Consider the following 18,612-nt stretch of genomic DNA (forward strand, 5'->3'; position numbering starts at 1 on the left):
TGGAAATAACACCAAAAGATAACTCACTATGGCAAATGACAAAAATACTTAGAAAATCAAAAAAACCAATACCTTCACTAACTTACAACAACGACACGTACTACACGGACAAAGACAAAGCTGACCTAATTGGAAATACCCTTGAATCAATCCAGTCAAATCCTCTCCAATCCCCCATACAAGAAGAAGTAGACCACACCCTAAAATCATTCAATCATGATCAAAAAACACTAAACCCCAGAGCAAAATTCAAAATCCACACCACTCCCAAAGAAATAAGATCCATAATTAAAACCTTACCCAACAACAAATCCCCAGGACCTGATGACATAGACTACAAACAAATAAAAAATTTAACAAACAAAACAATTGTACAATTAATGCACATAATAAACGCCATATTGATCACAGGTTACTACCCAGATCAGTGGAAAATAGCGACAGTAATCCCCATACACAAACCCAAGAAGGACCATACTAACCCCAGCAACTACAGACCAATAAGCCTCCTTAGTACACTGTCAAAGCTGACGGAAAGGATAATCCTTGCCAGAATAAAATCCTTTGAATCAAAAAATGCGGTAATTATAGATGAACAGTTCGGATTCAGACCTGGACACAGCACCGCCATGCAGACGGCTAGGATTGCCTTTTCGATAAAAGAACAATTCAAAAAACACAAAGTTACGTCAGTATGTTTACTAGACATTGAGAAGGCATTCGACACCGTCTGGCAGGACGGAGTTATATATAAATTAATCAACTACAAATTTCCTGCATACCTAATACTATTAATCAAAAACTACTTACATAACAGGAAATTTGTAGTCAAAATCAACAACACTGTATCAGACATTAAATTCTCCAGAGCAGGAGTACCGCAAGGGAGTGTACTCGGACCTGTCATCTTTAATTACTACATTAATGATATCCCAAAATTCCCCAAAACCCAACTGGCCATCTACGCAGATGATACAGCAATATTCACGCACTCATTTAACGCGCAGGTGGCCACATCCCAAACCCAAATCCATCTAAACCTAATACTTGACTTTGCTCAGAAATGGAAGATCAAATTGAATAATGATAAAACCGAACACATCATATTTGCAAGGAAATTTAATGACACCAGGGTCACTACTCCAATTTCAATCAACAAAACAAAAATAACAATAAAAAATGAAGTAAAGTACTTAGGAGTCATTTTCGATAAAAAACTTTACTTCAAAAGTCACATAAAAAACATTTCTGACAAAGTCAACAACTCCATCCGAACCCTCTATCCACTTTTAAACAAAAATAGTCCTATGTCCAGACAAAATAAAAAACTGTTATACACGACAATCATTCGGCCAATAATCAGCTACGCCTCCCCTGTGTGGAGTTATGATGCTTCGTCTACGACTAAAAACAAAATACAAAGACTCCAAAACAGATGCTTAAGACTAATTTTAAACACAGACAGATACACCCCAATAAACATGTTACACTACCTTACTGAAATTCCAACTATCGAAGAATACTTTGAACAACTAAAACATAAGTTCTACACTTACAGTATAGAAAATAGCAAACTAACAAGACACCTATCAAACAAGTGCGTCAATCTCACTTAACCATCTAAAAACACAAAATTAAAAACACACATGTATAAATAATAAAAACAAAATTCAAATAAAAATTACCAAAACCACCTATCAAAAATCCTAATACCACATCCCCAAAATGATAAACAGGTTTTTCCTCTCCTTTTCCTGTATCCTGAATCAAAACACAAAACCAAAAATCTCACTTGTAATAGACATTATCTCTTGCAACATTAATTTTCTAAAATTACCTTGTAATAAAAATAGCAAATTAGAGGATGAAAGCTTAACCAAGCTAATAACCTCCATACATTATATATGAATATTTTGAAATATTTACTTGCATTGTAAATTATATGTATATATTTTTGAATTAATAAAGATTTTATTAAATGTTAATGTTAAATGGTTCTCGTCCGATCACCGAAGTTAAGCAACATTGGGCACAGTCAGTACTTGGATGGGTGACCGCTTGGGAACACTGTGTGCGGTTGCCTTTTTATATTAAAAATATAAATTATTTTTCTTCTTTTCTTTTTTTTTACACACCATATATAAATATATGTTATTTAGAAATGTAAACCTTTTATATTATTCATCAACAAATAAATATTATTTTTTGTATAAAATTTTATTGCATTTATAACTCATATCATGGTTACTTTAAAGCGAGAAGTTTTTTTAATATTTCAAATGAATATAAAATAATATAAATTTTATGAAATTTATTTATTTTTAGAAATAGCAATCGCTTATAATTATAACAAAATTTTAATAATGTTTAATTTTATTTCAATAATTTATATTTATATATATATATATATATATATATATATATATATATATATATATATATATATATATTTTTTAATAAAAATAATATACTCTTATTTAATAATATATGTTGGTCCTATATATAGGACCGAAAATATTTCTTATTTGTTTTTTTTTTTTTAAATTGTCATTTAAAACGCTTATGCACGTTCTCCACGAATACGTCTTGCCAATTGTATATCCTTAGGCATAATTGTAACACGCTTTGCATGAATTGCGCATAAATTGGTATCTTCAAATAAACCTACTAAATAGGCTTCACTAGCTTCTTGTAATGCCATAACAGCTGAACTTTGAAAACGTAAATCGGTTTTAAAATCTTGTGCAATTTCACGTACTAAACGTTGGAATGGTAATTTACGAATTAACAATTCAGTACTTTTTTGATAACGACGAATTTCTCGTAAAGCTACTGTACCAGGACGATATCTGTGTGGTTTTTTTACTCCACCAGTTGCTGGTGCACTTTTACGTGCAGCTTTCGTTGCTAATTGTTTTCTTGGTGCTTTACCACCAGTTGATTTACGTGCAGTTTGCTTGGTTCTAGCCATTTTCAAATAATAATGTTTTTACAAAAAAACACACAATTTTAAAAATTATATTCGACAATTTGATACTACAAAGTCAAATGTTTAAATGCGAAATAAATGTGTTGTATTTATATTTATATGAAATTTCAAAATTTTTGTTGTCATATCCTATTGGATAGCTATCAGAGTATGGACTAATCAAATTGTATAGGCGTGGCTTAAAAAATCTTTAATGCTTTATATAAAAAGGCACAATTGTACCGGCGCTCACATACATTACAATACTTGTGAGGTTAACACACGTGTTATCCGTTCGTTAAAATATTGTAAATAATTTTTTATTAAAATGACTGGCAGAGGAAAAGGTGGAAAGGGTCTTGGAAAAGGGGGTGCAAAACGTCATAGAAAAGTTTTGCGTGATAATATCCAAGGTATTACAAAACCTGCAATTCGTCGTTTAGCACGACGAGGTGGAGTAAAACGTATCTCTGGTTTAATTTATGAAGAAACACGTGGTGTACTTAAAGTATTCCTTGAAAATGTTATTCGGGATGCTGTTACATATACTGAACACGCAAAACGTAAAACAGTTACAGCTATGGATGTTGTATATGCATTAAAACGACAAGGTCGTACTTTGTATGGTTTTGGAGGTTAAGAAAATATAATAATTTACTTAAAATATTTAGTAAATTTATTAAAGAATATTTAATACATCCGATAAATTTAAACAGGCTTTCCTTTTTGGGAAGCCACTAATTTTATTTATATAAGAGTAAATAAATTTGTTAATAAATATAACATATTATATAATTTGTTTACAACAAATTATTTTGTTTATAACATACATTACCAAATATTTTTATTTTTTTTTTTTATTGTAATATATCTGCAATAATAAATTATAATTTGTATATTATCTATTTTATTTTACAATAACTTATTGAATTTTTGAAAAAATTTTATTATAAATTAATATACTATTATATTTTTTATATATACAAGTTAAGAGTAACAAGTATCGATAGGAGATTATCGAATTTATAACTAATAAAACATTTCGCCTTAATCAAAGAAAATAAAGATTTTGCTATACCATTTTTTATACTTTCAATAAATAATTTATTATTAAATTTTTATTATTTCATTTATTTTTTAAAATTATTAAAAATATTTTTCTAATAATTATAAGCGTACATAAACAAGTAGTAAATGTAAAATGAAAATAATAAAGGTAATGTAATGCATTTGCATTACACTGATTTACGATATATATTCCGCGATAACCTTTATTATATTTAAAATTAATAATATTGATATACTAATAATAGATATATTCAAGCTATTAATATATAAAATTTTATATTAAATATGATATTAATAATTGTTTATTTAATTTTTTTGTATATATAAAAATAATTTACTCTTATTTAAAAAATTTGATGGCTCTCTTAAAAAGAGAGCCGTTTTTATATGTTGATGTATTTTTATGTTATCAATTAAATAATATTTTCGATTTATTTATTTTGAACTTGTATATTTTGTAACAGCTTTAGTACCTTCACTAACAGCGTGCTTTGCCAATTCACCAGGTAATAATAATCGAACTGCGGTTTGAATTTCCCGACTTGTGATTGTTGAACGTTTATTATAATGTGCTAAACGTGATGCTTCAGCAGCAATACGTTCAAAAATATCATTAACAAAACTGTTCATGATACTCATAGCTTTACTAGAGATACCAGTATCAGGATGCACTTGTTTTAATACTTTGTAAATGTAAATTGCATATGATTCCTTGCGCTTCCTCTTCTTTTTCTTATCACTCTTTGATATATTTTTTTGAGCTTTGCCAGCTTTTTTTGCTGCTTTTCCACTTGTTTTTGGTGGCATTGTTACAAACAATTAATATACACAGATAGTTACAGAACACCAGTCAGTATATGTATGAGCGTGTCGTGTATACAACTAGCGTATTATATACGCGAAGATGGATATAACAATAAAAATGAATACTACTCTCTGATTGGCTGAAAATAATACTATAAGGTGATTGGTTTATTTTTAAAGTTTTATATTTTATAAATATTATAAATTAAAATACCCAAATAACATTTTAAACATTTATGTTACAATCCCCGTAACGTACACATCTGTGTGATTATATTTACAAAAAAAAATATTAATTAAATAAATTTATTCGCTATGTCTGGACGAGGTAAAGGTGGTAAAGTAAAGGGAAAGGCAAAGTCAAGATCAAGCCGAGCAGGATTACAATTTCCTGTTGGAAGAATTCACAGATTATTACGAAAAGGAAATTATGCTGAACGAGTAGGTGCTGGTGCCCCAGTATATTTGGCTGCTGTTATGGAATATTTGGCTGCAGAAGTTCTCGAGTTAGCTGGTAATGCTGCCCGTGATAACAAAAAAACACGTATCATTCCACGTCATTTACAATTGGCAATTCGTAATGATGAAGAATTAAATAAATTATTATCTGGTGTAACAATTGCTCAAGGTGGTGTATTACCAAACATTCAAGCAGTGTTATTACCAAAGAAAACTGAAAAGAAAGCATAAATTAAAAACATTGCATTAATTTTTATAATAATAATACATCGATCATAGGCCTTTTAATAAAAGGCCACAAATTTATTTAAAATAAGAGTAAAAATTATTTTTATAAATAATATATTATAATATTTTTTTAAAGAATCAATTTAAATAATTATAAATTAATGATTCTTTTTTTTTTTTTTCTTTTTTATATGTTATTATGGAAATAATTCATCATATTATGATGACATTTAGGTAACATATTATAAGAATATTCATAAAATATTATCAAAATAATATTGTATTATGATGATATTTAGACAAAATATTATAAGAATATACACAAAATATTATCAAAATAATATCATTAGATAACAAAACTGTTCATGATACTCATACCTTTACTAGAGATAAAAGTATCAGGATGCACTTGTATTAATACATATTATCACAACATCACAAAATATTTTTTAAAAGGAAAAATTTTTTAAAAATTATTATAAAATTTGATTGAATTAAATTTCAATTTATTTTTTTAATAATTAAAGAAAAAAAAAAGCATATAAACTTTCTATTGAAAATGTTATTTTCAACTAGATGGCCAAGTGAACTTTGTTACACAAACAATATATGACGTATTCGTTATTTAAATAATCAGTATCCTTTGATATTATATCAATACGTTACTCTCTTCTTTTGATACATATTAATAAAATTTCAATTTATAAGATTTTATGTCAATTATATAAATAATATTATAAATTTTCTAAATACATAAGTTAAGTAACAAAAAATTTGAATAACAAGATAAATTTATATATTATGTTTTAATACTCGATACTATAATATATCGCATCCGTTACCAATTATTCGGTATCCTTTGATTTATACACAGAATGAACCAAAAATATGTATCAAATTTATTTTATTTATTTATATATTTAATATTATTATTATTATTTTATATTACAAAGTTTCTTAACGAAGCTTACAATGATTTCTCATATCGTACTTAACAAAATTATTTAGATCATATAAAATTTAAATTGTTAAAAAATTTTTATATTTATTATTATTATTTATTTTTATTAAAATTACATAACATAAAATTAATAATATTTTAATAATTATATAAATTAATTCTTATTTAAAATAATCTTATATTAATCTCAACAAATACTCTAATAATATATTTTGTCATAAATTTTTTTATATTTAAAATAAATATTATAATATATAAATACTTATATCAGTATAAAATTTCTTTATATAATTATGAAAAAATTAATTTAATAGTTAATTATTGATATTAATGCATAAATAAAAGTATTTTCTAATGAAATATATTTTGTCAATGTTCGATTAACACATTTCATAATAATACGTTTTCATTATTGACAAAAAAAGTTTTTCTAAAAATGAAATCTTATACTATAATATATATATTTATATATTAAATTTTTTAATTATTTATATACTAATAATTTATAATAAATCGATATTAAATAAAAAATAAAAATATATACTTTTTAAGTTTACCTTAAAAATATTATTGTTTTGTATGATTGAAATAATTAATATTAAACTATGTTTATTAATAATTGTTAATAAAAAAATTAAATATATTTTAATTTATAAAATAAATATTATTATTAAATTTATAATTTATTATTTTATATATTATAGAAATTGAAAAAATAAATCATGTTTACTACGACAGTAAATTAGAAATACTATTTAATTTTTATGTGTTTTCTACATGGTACTTTGACTTACATAGGGACTTATATTATTGTGAATAATGATATAATTGAAAACCTTTATTTTTTATTTGATAGAATTATTATATTTTATCATTTAAATATTTATTATAAATACATTATTTTTATAAAGTAAAAAATATGGCCGAAGAAAATTCTACAGCTGTTGCAGCAACTGCGGTTACTGCTGCTTCTACAACACCAACAAAAAAAGCAACAGCTTCTGGTGCTAAACGTACAAAACAACATTCAAAACCAACACATCCACGTACATCAGAAATGGTTGTTAACGCAATTAAAAATTTAAAAGAACGTGGTGGTTCATCATTACAAGCAATTAAAAAATATTTAGCTGCAAATTATAAAGTGGATTCTGATAAAATTTCACCATTTATTAAAAAATATTTAAAAGCTGCTGTAACTGAGGGAGCCTTGGTACAAACTAAAGGTAAAGGTGCATCTGGTTCATTCAAATTGGCTGCTTCCGCTTCATCTAATTCTTCAGCTAAATCAAAAGTATCCAAAAAAGAAAGTGGAGCAAAAGGTTCAGCAAAGAGTGCTAAAAGTAAACGGGCACCAAAAGAAAAGAAAGCCACAACTACATCATTGGCAGCCAAAAAGCCTAAAGCAAAAAAAGCGACTCCATCATCATCAACTGCTGCTAAAAAAGTTACTGCAAAATCATCAGCGGCATCAAAAAAAGCACCAGTTAAAGCAAAACCAGCAAAAAGTACAAAATCCGCTGCCAAAAGTAGCCCTGCTCGTAAACCGAAAGCACCAAAAGCTAAGAAAGCTTCTGTTGCCAAATCATCTCCTACAAAAATTAAAAAAGCAGCACCAAAAAAGAAATGATCTGTTACTTTAATAATATATTGAAATATTTCATTATTTTTGCTAAAAAATGAAAATAACATAGGCCTTAATACAGGCCACAAATTAATATTTGATAAGAGTAAATTATTTTTTGTATAAATATTTTATAAAATAATAGTTTAGAAACATTTGCCACAGTCAGTACCACGGATGGGTGGCCACTTGAGAATACTGTGTGCGGTTGCATTTTTATTTAAAATATATGGTATAATAAATAAGTATATATTTAAATTGATTACTTCATTGAAAATTTTAATAATATACTTTAATATTAATGATATTTATGAAAAATATATATTTGTAAAAATTTTCATTTATTACTGGCAACAGCCATACCACGTTGAAAACACCGGTTCTCGTCCGATCACCGAAGTTAAGCAACATTGGGCACAGTCAGTACTTGGATGGGTGACCGCTTGGGAACACTGTGTGCGGTTGCCTTTTTATATTAAAAATATAAATTATTTTTCTTCTTTTCTTTTTTTTTACACACCATATATAAATATATGTTATTTAGAAATGTAAACCTTTTATATTATTCATCAACAAATAAATATTATTTTTTGTATAAAATTTTATTGCATTTATAACTCATATCATGGTTACTTTAAAGCGAGAAGTTTTTTTAATATTTCAAATGAATATAAAATAATATAAATTTTATGAAATTTATTTATTTTTAGAAATAGCAATCGCTTATAATTATAACAAAATTTTAATAATGTTTAATTTTATTTCAATAATTTATATTTATATATATATATATATATATATATATATATATATATATATATATTTTTTTATAAAAATAATATACTCTTATTTAATAATATATGTTGGTCCTATATATAGGACCGAAAATATTTCTTATTTGTTTTTTTTTTTTTAAATTGTCATTTAAAACGCTTATGCACGTTCTCCACGAATACGTCTTGCCAATTGTATATCCTTAGGCATAATTGTAACACGCTTTGCATGAATTGCGCATAAATTGGTATCTTCAAATAAACCTACTAAATAGGCTTCACTAGCTTCTTGTAATGCCATAACAGCTGAACTTTGAAAACGTAAATCGGTTTTAAAATCTTGTGCAATTTCACGTACTAAACGTTGGAATGGTAATTTACGAATTAACAATTCAGTACTTTTTTGATAACGACGAATTTCTCGTAAAGCTACTGTACCAGGACGATATCTGTGTGGTTTTTTTACTCCACCAGTTGCTGGTGCACTTTTACGTGCAGCTTTCGTTGCTAATTGTTTTCTTGGTGCTTTACCACCAGTTGATTTACGTGCAGTTTGCTTGGTTCTAGCCATTTTCAAATAATAATGTTTTTACAAAAAAACACACAATTTTAAAAATTATATTCGACAATTTGATACTACAAAGTCAAATGTTTAAATGCGAAATAAATGTGTTGTATTTATATTTATATGAAATTTCAAAATTTTTGTTGTCATATCCTATTGGATAGCTATCAGAGTATGGACTAATCAAATTGTATAGGCGTGGCTTAAAAAATCTTTAATGCTTTATATAAAAAGGCACAATTGTACCGGCGCTCACATACATTACAATACTTGTGAGGTTAACACACGTGTTATCCGTTCGTTAAAATATTGTAAATAATTTTTTATTAAAATGACTGGCAGAGGAAAAGGTGGAAAGGGTCTTGGAAAAGGGGGTGCAAAACGTCATAGAAAAGTTTTGCGTGATAATATCCAAGGTATTACAAAACCTGCAATTCGTCGTTTAGCACGACGAGGTGGAGTAAAACGTATCTCTGGTTTAATTTATGAAGAAACACGTGGTGTACTTAAAGTATTCCTTGAAAATGTTATTCGGGATGCTGTTACATATACTGAACACGCAAAACGTAAAACAGTTACAGCTATGGATGTTGTATATGCATTAAAACGACAAGGTCGTACTTTGTATGGTTTTGGAGGTTAAGAAAATATAATAATTTACTTAAAATATTTAGTAAATTTATTAAAGAATATTTAATACATCCGATAAATTTAAACAGGCTTTCCTTTTTGGGAAGCCACTAATTTTATTTATATAAGAGTAAATAAATTTGTTAATAAATATAACATATTATATAATTTGTTTACAACAAATTATTTTGTTTATAACATACATTACCAAATATTTTTATTTTTTTTTTTTATTGTAATATATCTGCAATAATAAATTATAATTTGTATATTATCTATTTTATTTTACAATAACTTATTGAATTTTTGAAAAAATTTTATTATAAATTAATATACTATTATATTTTTTATATATACAAGTTAAGAGTAACAAGTATCGATAGGAGATTATCGAATTTATAACTAATAAAACATTTCGCCTTAATCAAAGAAAATAAAGATTTTGCTATACCATTTTTTATACTTTCAATAAATAATTTATTATTAAATTTTTATTATTTCATTTATTTTTTAAAATTATTAAAAATATTTTTCTAATAATTATAAGCGTACATAAACAAGTAGTAAATGTAAAATGAAAATAATAAAGGTAATGTAATGCATTTGCATTACACTGATTTACGATATATATTCCGCGATATCCTTTATTATATTTAAAATTAATAATATTGATATACTAATAATAGATATATTCAAGCTATTAATATATAAAATTTTATATTAAATATGATATTAATAATTGTTTATTTAATTTTTTTGTATATATAAAAATAATTTACTCTTATTTAAAAAATTTGATGGCTCTCTTAAAAAGAGAGCCGTTTTTATATGTTGATGTATTTTTATGTTATCAATTAAATAATATTTTCGATTTATTTATTTTGAACTTGTATATTTTGTAACAGCTTTAGTACCTTCACTAACAGCGTGCTTTGCCAATTCACCAGGTAATAATAATCGAACTGCGGTTTGAATTTCCCGACTTGTGATTGTTGAACGTTTATTATAATGTGCTAAACGTGATGCTTCAGCAGCAATACGTTCAAAAATATCATTAACAAAACTGTTCATGATACTCATAGCTTTACTAGAGATACCAGTATCAGGATGCACTTGTTTTAATACTTTGTAAATGTAAATTGCATATGATTCCTTGCGCTTCCTCTTCTTTTTCTTATCACTCTTTGATATATTTTTTTGAGCTTTGCCAGCTTTTTTTGCTGCTTTTCCACTTGTTTTTGGTGGCATTGTTACAAACAATTAATATACACAGATAGTTACAGAACACCAGTCAGTATATGTATGAGCGTGTCGTGTATACAACTAGCGTATTATATACGCGAAGATGGATATAACAATAAAAATGAATACTACTCTCTGATTGGCTGAAAATAATACTATAAGGTGATTGGTTTATTTTTAAAGTTTTATATTTTATAAATATTATAAATTAAAATACCCAAATAACATTTTAAACATTTATGTTACAATCCCCGTAACGTACACATCTGTGTGATTATATTTACAAAAAAAAATATTAATTAAATAAATTTATTCGCTATGTCTGGACGAGGTAAAGGTGGTAAAGTAAAGGGAAAGGCAAAGTCAAGATCAAGCCGAGCAGGATTACAATTTCCTGTTGGAAGAATTCACAGATTATTACGAAAAGGAAATTATGCTGAACGAGTAGGTGCTGGTGCCCCAGTATATTTGGCTGCTGTTATGGAATATTTGGCTGCAGAAGTTCTCGAGTTAGCTGGTAATGCTGCCCGTGATAACAAAAAAACACGTATCATTCCACGTCATTTACAATTGGCAATTCGTAATGATGAAGAATTAAATAAATTATTATCTGGTGTAACAATTGCTCAAGGTGGTGTATTACCAAACATTCAAGCAGTGTTATTACCAAAGAAAACTGAAAAGAAAGCATAAATTAAAAACATTGCATTAATTTTTATAATAATAATACATCGATCATAGGCCTTTTAATAAAAGGCCACAAATTTATTTAAAATAAGAGTAAAAATTATTTTTATAAATAATATATTATAATATTTTTTTAAAGAATCAATTTAAATAATTATAAATTAATGATTCTTTTTTTTTTTTTTCTTTTTTATATGTTATTATGGAAATAATTCATCATATTATGATGACATTTAGGTAACATATTATAAGAATATTCATAAAATATTATCAAAATAATATTGTATTATGATGATATTTAGACAAAATATTATAAGAATATACACAAAATATTATCAAAATAATATCATTAGATAACAAAACTGTTCATGATACTCATACCTTTACTAGAGATAAAAGTATCAGGATGCACTTGTATTAATACATATTATCACAACATCACAAAATATTTTTTAAAAGGAAAAATTTTTTAAAAATTATTATAAAATTTGATTGAATTAAATTTCAATTTATTTTTTTAATAATTAAAGAAAAAAAAAAGCATATAAACTTTCTATTGAAAATGTTATTTTCAACTAGATGGCCAAGTGAACTTTGTTACACAAACAATATATGACGTATTCGTTATTTAAATAATCAGTATCCTTTGATATTATATCAATACGTTACTCTCTTCTTTTGATACATATTAATAAAATTTCAATTTATAAGATTTTATGTCAATTATATAAATAATATTATAAATTTTCTAAATACATAAGTTAAGTAACAAAAAATTTGAATAACAAGATAAATTTATATATTATGTTTTAATACTCGATACTATAATATATCGCATCCGTTACCAATTATTCGGTATCCTTTGATTTATACACAGAATGAACCAAAAATATGTATCAAATTTATTTTATTTATTTATATATTTAATATTATTATTATTATTTTATATTACAAAGTTTCTTAACGAAGCTTACAATGATTTCTCATATCGTACTTAACAAAATTATTTAGATCATATAAAATTTAAATTGTTAAAAAATTTTTATATTTATTATTATTATTTATTTTTATTAAAATTACATAACATAAAATTAATAATATTTTAATAATTATATAAATTAATTCTTATTTAAAATAATCTTATATTAATCTCAACAAATACTCTAATAATATATTTTGTCATAAATTTTTTTATATTTAAAATAAATATTATAATATATAAATACTTATATCAGTATAAAATTTCTTTATATAATTATGAAAAAATTAATTTAATAGTTAATTATTGATATTAATGCATAAATAAAAGTATTTTCTAATGAAATATATTTTGTCAATGTTCGATTAACACATTTCATAATAATACGTTTTCATTATTGACAAAAAAAGTTTTTCTAAAAATGAAATCTTATACTATAATATATATATTTATATATTAAATTTTTTAATTATTTATATACTAATAATTTATAATAAATCGATATTAAATAAAAAATAAAAATATATACTTTTTAAGTTTACCTTAAAAATATTATTGTTTTGTATGATTGAAATAATTAATATTAAACTATGTTTATTAATAATTGTTAATAAAAAAATTAAATATATTTTAATTTATAAAATAAATATTATTATTAAATTTATAATTTATTATTTTATATATTATAGAAATTGAAAAAATAAATCATGTTTACTACGACAGTAAATTAGAAATACTATTTAATTTTTATGTGTTTTCTACATGGTACTTTGACTTACATAGGGACTTATATTATTGTGAATAATGATATAATTGAAAACCTTTATTTTTTATTTGATAGAATTATTATATTTTATCATTTAAATATTTATAATAAATACATTATTTTTATAAAGTAAAAAATATGGCCGAAGAAAATTCTACAGCTGTTGCAGCAACTGCGGTTACTGCTGCTTCTACAACACCAACAAAAAAAGCAACAGCTTCTGGTGCTAAACGTACAAAACAACATTCAAAACCAACACATCCACGTACATCAGAAATGGTTGTTAACGCAATTAAAAATTTAAAAGAACGTGGTGGTTCATCATTACAAGCAATTAAAAAATATTTAGCTGCAAATTATAAAGTGGATTCTGATAAAATTTCACCATTTATTAAAAAATATTTAAAAGCTGCTGTAACTGAGGGAGCCTTGGTACAAACTAAAGGTAAAGGTGCATCTGGTTCATTCAAATTGGCTGCTTCCGCTTCATCTAATTCTTCAGCTAAATCAAAAGTATCCAAAAAAGAAAGTGGAGCAAAAGGTTCAGCAAAGAGTGCTAAAAGTAAACGGGCACCAAAAGAAAAGAAAGCCACAACTACATCATTGGCAGCCAAAAAGCCTAAAGCAAAAAAAGCGACTCCATCATCATCAACTGCTGCTAAAAAAGTTACTGCAAAATCATCAGCGGCATCAAAAAAAGCACCAGTTAAAGCAAAACCAGCAAAAAGTACAAAATCCGCTGCCAAAAGTAGCCCTGCTCGTAAACCGAAAGCACCAAAAGCTAAGAAAGCTTCTGTTGCCAAATCATCTCCTACAAAAATTAAAAAAGCAGCACCAAAAAAGAAATGATCTGTTACTTTAATAATATATTGAAATATTTCATTATTTTTGCTAAAAAATGAAAATAACATAGGCCTTAATACAGGCCACAAATTAATATTTGATAAGAGTAAATTATTTTTTGTATAAATATTTTATAAAATAATAGTTTAGAAACATTTGCCACAGTCAGTACCACGGATGGGTGGCCACTTGAGAATACTGTGTGCGGTTGCATTTTCATTTAAAATATATGGTATAATAAATAAGTATATATTTAAATTGATTACTTCATTGAAAATTTTAATAATATACTTTAATATTAATGATATTTATGAAAAATATATATTTGTAAAAATTTTCATTTATTACTGGCAACAGCCATACCACGTTGAAAACACCGGTTCTCGTCCGATCACCGAAGTTAAGCAACATTGGGCACAGTCAGTACTTGGATGGGTGACCGCTTGGGAACACTGTGTGCGGTTGCCTTTTTATATTAAAAATATAAATTATTTTTCTTCTTTTCTTTTTTTTTACACACCATATATAAATATATGTTATTTAGAAATGTAAACCTTTTATATTATTCATCAACAAATAAATATTATTTTTTGTATAAAATTTTATTGCATTTATAACTCATATCATGGTTACTTTAAAGCGAGAAGTTTTTTTAATATTTCAAATGAATATAAAATAATATAAATTTTATGAAATTTATTTATTTTTAGAAATAGCAATCGCTTATAATTATAACAAAATTTTAATAATGTTTAATTTTATTTCAATAATTTATATTTATATATATATATATATATATATATATATATATATATATATATATTTTTTTTAATAAAAATAATATACTCTTATTTAATAATATATGTTGGTCCTATATATAGGACCGAAAATATTTCTTATTTGTTTTTTTTTTTTTAAATTGTCATTTAAAACGCTTATGCACGTTCTCCACGAATACGTCTTGCCAATTGTATATCCTTAGGCATAATTGTAACACGCTTTGCATGAATTGCGCATAAATTGGTATCTTCAAATAAACCTACTAAATAGGCTTCACTAGCTTCTTGTAATGCCATAACAGCTGAACTTTGAAAACGTAAATCGGTTTTAAAATCTTGTGCAATTTCACGTACTAAACGTTGGAATGGTAATTTACGAATTAACAATTCAGTACTTTTTTGATAACGACGAATTTCTCGTAAAGCTACTGTACCAGGACGATATCTGTGTGGTTTTTTTACTCCACCAGTTGCTGGTGCACTTTTACGTGCAGCTTTCGTTGCTAATTGTTTTCTTGGTGCTTTACCACCAGTTGATTTACGTGCAGTTTGCTTGGTTCTAGCCATTTTCAAATAATAATGTTTTTACAAAAAAACACACAATTTTAAAAATTATATTCGACAATTTGATACTACAAAGTCAAATGTTTAAATGCGAAATAAATGTGTTGTATTTATATTTATATGAAATTTCAAAATTTTTGTTGTCATATCCTATTGGATAGCTATCAGAGTATGGACTAATCAAATTGTATAGGCGTGGCTTAAAAAATCTTTAATGCTTTATATAAAAAGGCACAATTGTACCGGCGCTCACATACATTACAATACTTGTGAGGTTAACACACGTGTTATCCGTTCGTTAAAATATTGTAAATAATTTTTTATTAAAATGACTGGCAGAGGAAAAGGTGGAAAGGGTCTTGGAAAAGGGGGTGCAAAACGTCATAGAAAAGTTTTGCGTGATAATATCCAAGGTATTACAAAACCTGCAATTCGTCGTTTAGCACGACGAGGTGGAGTAAAACGTATCTCTGGTTTAATTTATGAAGAAACACGTGGTGTACTTAAAGTATTCCTTGAAAATGTTATTCGGGATGCTGTTACATATACTGAACACGCAAAACGTAAAACAGTTACAGCTATGGATGTTGTATATGCATTAAAACGACAAGGTCGTACTTTGTATGGTTTTGGAGGTTAAGAAAATATAATAATTTACTTAAAATATTTAGTAAATTTATTAAAGAATATTTAATACATCCGATAAATTTAAACAGGCTTTCCTTTTTGGGAAGCCACTAATTTTATTTATATAAGAGTAAATAAATTTGTTAATAAATATAACATATTATATAATTTGTTTACAACAAATTATTTTGTTTATAACATACATTACCAAATATTTTTATTTTTTTTTTTTATTGTAATATATCTGCAATAATAAATTATAATTTGTATATTATCTATTTTATTTTACAATAACTTATTGAATTTTTGAAAAAATTTTATTATAAATTAATATACTATTATATTTTTTATATATACAAGTTAAGAGTAACAAGTATCGATAGGAGATTATCGAATTTATAACTAATAAAACATTTCGCCTTAATCAAAGAAAATAAAGATTTTGCTATACCATTTTTTATACTTTCAATAAATAATTTATTATTAAATTTTTATTATTTCATTTATTTTTTAAAATTATTAAAAATATTTTTCTAATAATTATAAGCGTACATAAACAAGTAGTAAATGTAAAATGAAAATAATAAAGGTAATGTAATGCATTTGCATTACACTGATTTACGATATATATTCCGCGATATCCTTTATTATATTTAAAATTAATAATATTGATATACTAATAATAGATATATTCAAGCTATTAATATATAAAATTTTATATTAAATATGATATTAATAATTGTTTATTTAATTTTTTTGTATATATAAAAATAATTTACTCTTATTTAAAAAATTTGATGGCTCTCTTAAAAAGAGAGCCGTTTTTATATGTTGATGTATTTTTATGTTATCAATTAAATAATATTTTCGATTTATTTATTTTGAACTTGTATATTTTGTAACAGCTTTAGTACCTTCACTAACAGCGTGCTTTGCCAATTCACCAGGTAATAATAATCGAACTGCGGTTTGAATTTCCCGACTTGTGATTGTTGAACGTTTATTATAATGTGCTAAACGTGATGCTTCAGCAGCAATACGTTCAAAAATATCATTAACAAAACTGTTCATGATACTCATAGCTTTACTAGAGATACCAGTATCAGGATGCACTTGTTTTAATACTTTGTAAATGTAAATTGCATATGATTCCTTGCGCTTCCTCTTCTTTTTCTTATCACTCTTTGATATATTTTTTTGAGCTTTGCCAGCTTTTTTTGCTGCTTTTCCACTTGTTTTTGGTGGCATTGTTACAAACAATTAATATACACAGATAGTTACAGAACACCAGTCAGTATATGTATGAGCGTGTCGTGTATACAACTAGCGTATTATATACGCGAAGATGGATATAACAATAAAAATGAATACTACTCTCTGATTGGCTGAAAATAATACTATAAGGTGATTGGTTTATTTTTAAAGTTTTATATTTTATAAATATTATAAATTAAAATACCCAAATAACATTTTAAACATTTATGTTACAATCCCCGTAACGTACACATCTGTGTGATTATATTTACAAAAAAAAATATTAATTAAATAAATTTATTCGCTATGTCTGGACGAGGTAAAGGTGGTAAAGTAAAGGGAAAGGCAAAGTCAAGATCAAGCCGAGCAGGATTACAATTTCCTGTTGGAAGAATTCACAGATTATTACGAAAAGGAAATTATGCTGAACGAGTAGGTGCTGGTGCCCCAGTATATTTGGCTGCTGTTATGGAATATTTGGCTGCAGAAGTTCTCGAGTTAGCTGGTAATGCTGCCCGTGATAACAAAAAAACACGTATCATTCCACGTCATTTACAATTGGCAATTCGTAATGATGAAGAATTAAATAAATTATTATCTGGTGTAACAATTGCTCAAGGTGGTGTATTACCAAACATTCAAGCAGTGTTATTACCAAAGAAAACTGAAAAGAAAGCATAAATTAAAAACATTGCATTAATTTTTATAATAATAATACATCGATCATAGGCCTTTTAATAAAAGGCCACAAATTTATTTAAAATAAGAGTAAAAATTATTTTTATAAATAA

At 25.5% G+C, this 18,612-nt stretch overlaps 2 non-coding genes across 2 annotated transcripts; both read left to right on the top strand.

The window, feature by feature from the left end:
- Positions 1-8,461: 8,461 nt before the first annotated feature.
- Positions 8,462-8,580, top strand: LOC123304460. The gene has a single exon (XR_006536479.1). It is a non-coding gene; the product is annotated as a 5S ribosomal RNA (ribosomal RNA).
- A 6,366-nt stretch (positions 8,581-14,946) lies between these two features.
- Positions 14,947-15,065, top strand: LOC123304461. The gene has a single exon (XR_006536480.1). It is a non-coding gene; the product is annotated as a 5S ribosomal RNA (ribosomal RNA).
- Positions 15,066-18,612: the final 3,547 nt, after the last annotated feature.

The sequence above is a fragment of the Chrysoperla carnea genome (genome assembly GCF_905475395.1).
Source record: "Chrysoperla carnea chromosome X unlocalized genomic scaffold, inChrCarn1.1 SUPER_X_unloc_55, whole genome shotgun sequence".
NCBI lineage: Eukaryota > Metazoa > Arthropoda > Insecta > Neuroptera > Chrysopidae > Chrysoperla > Chrysoperla carnea.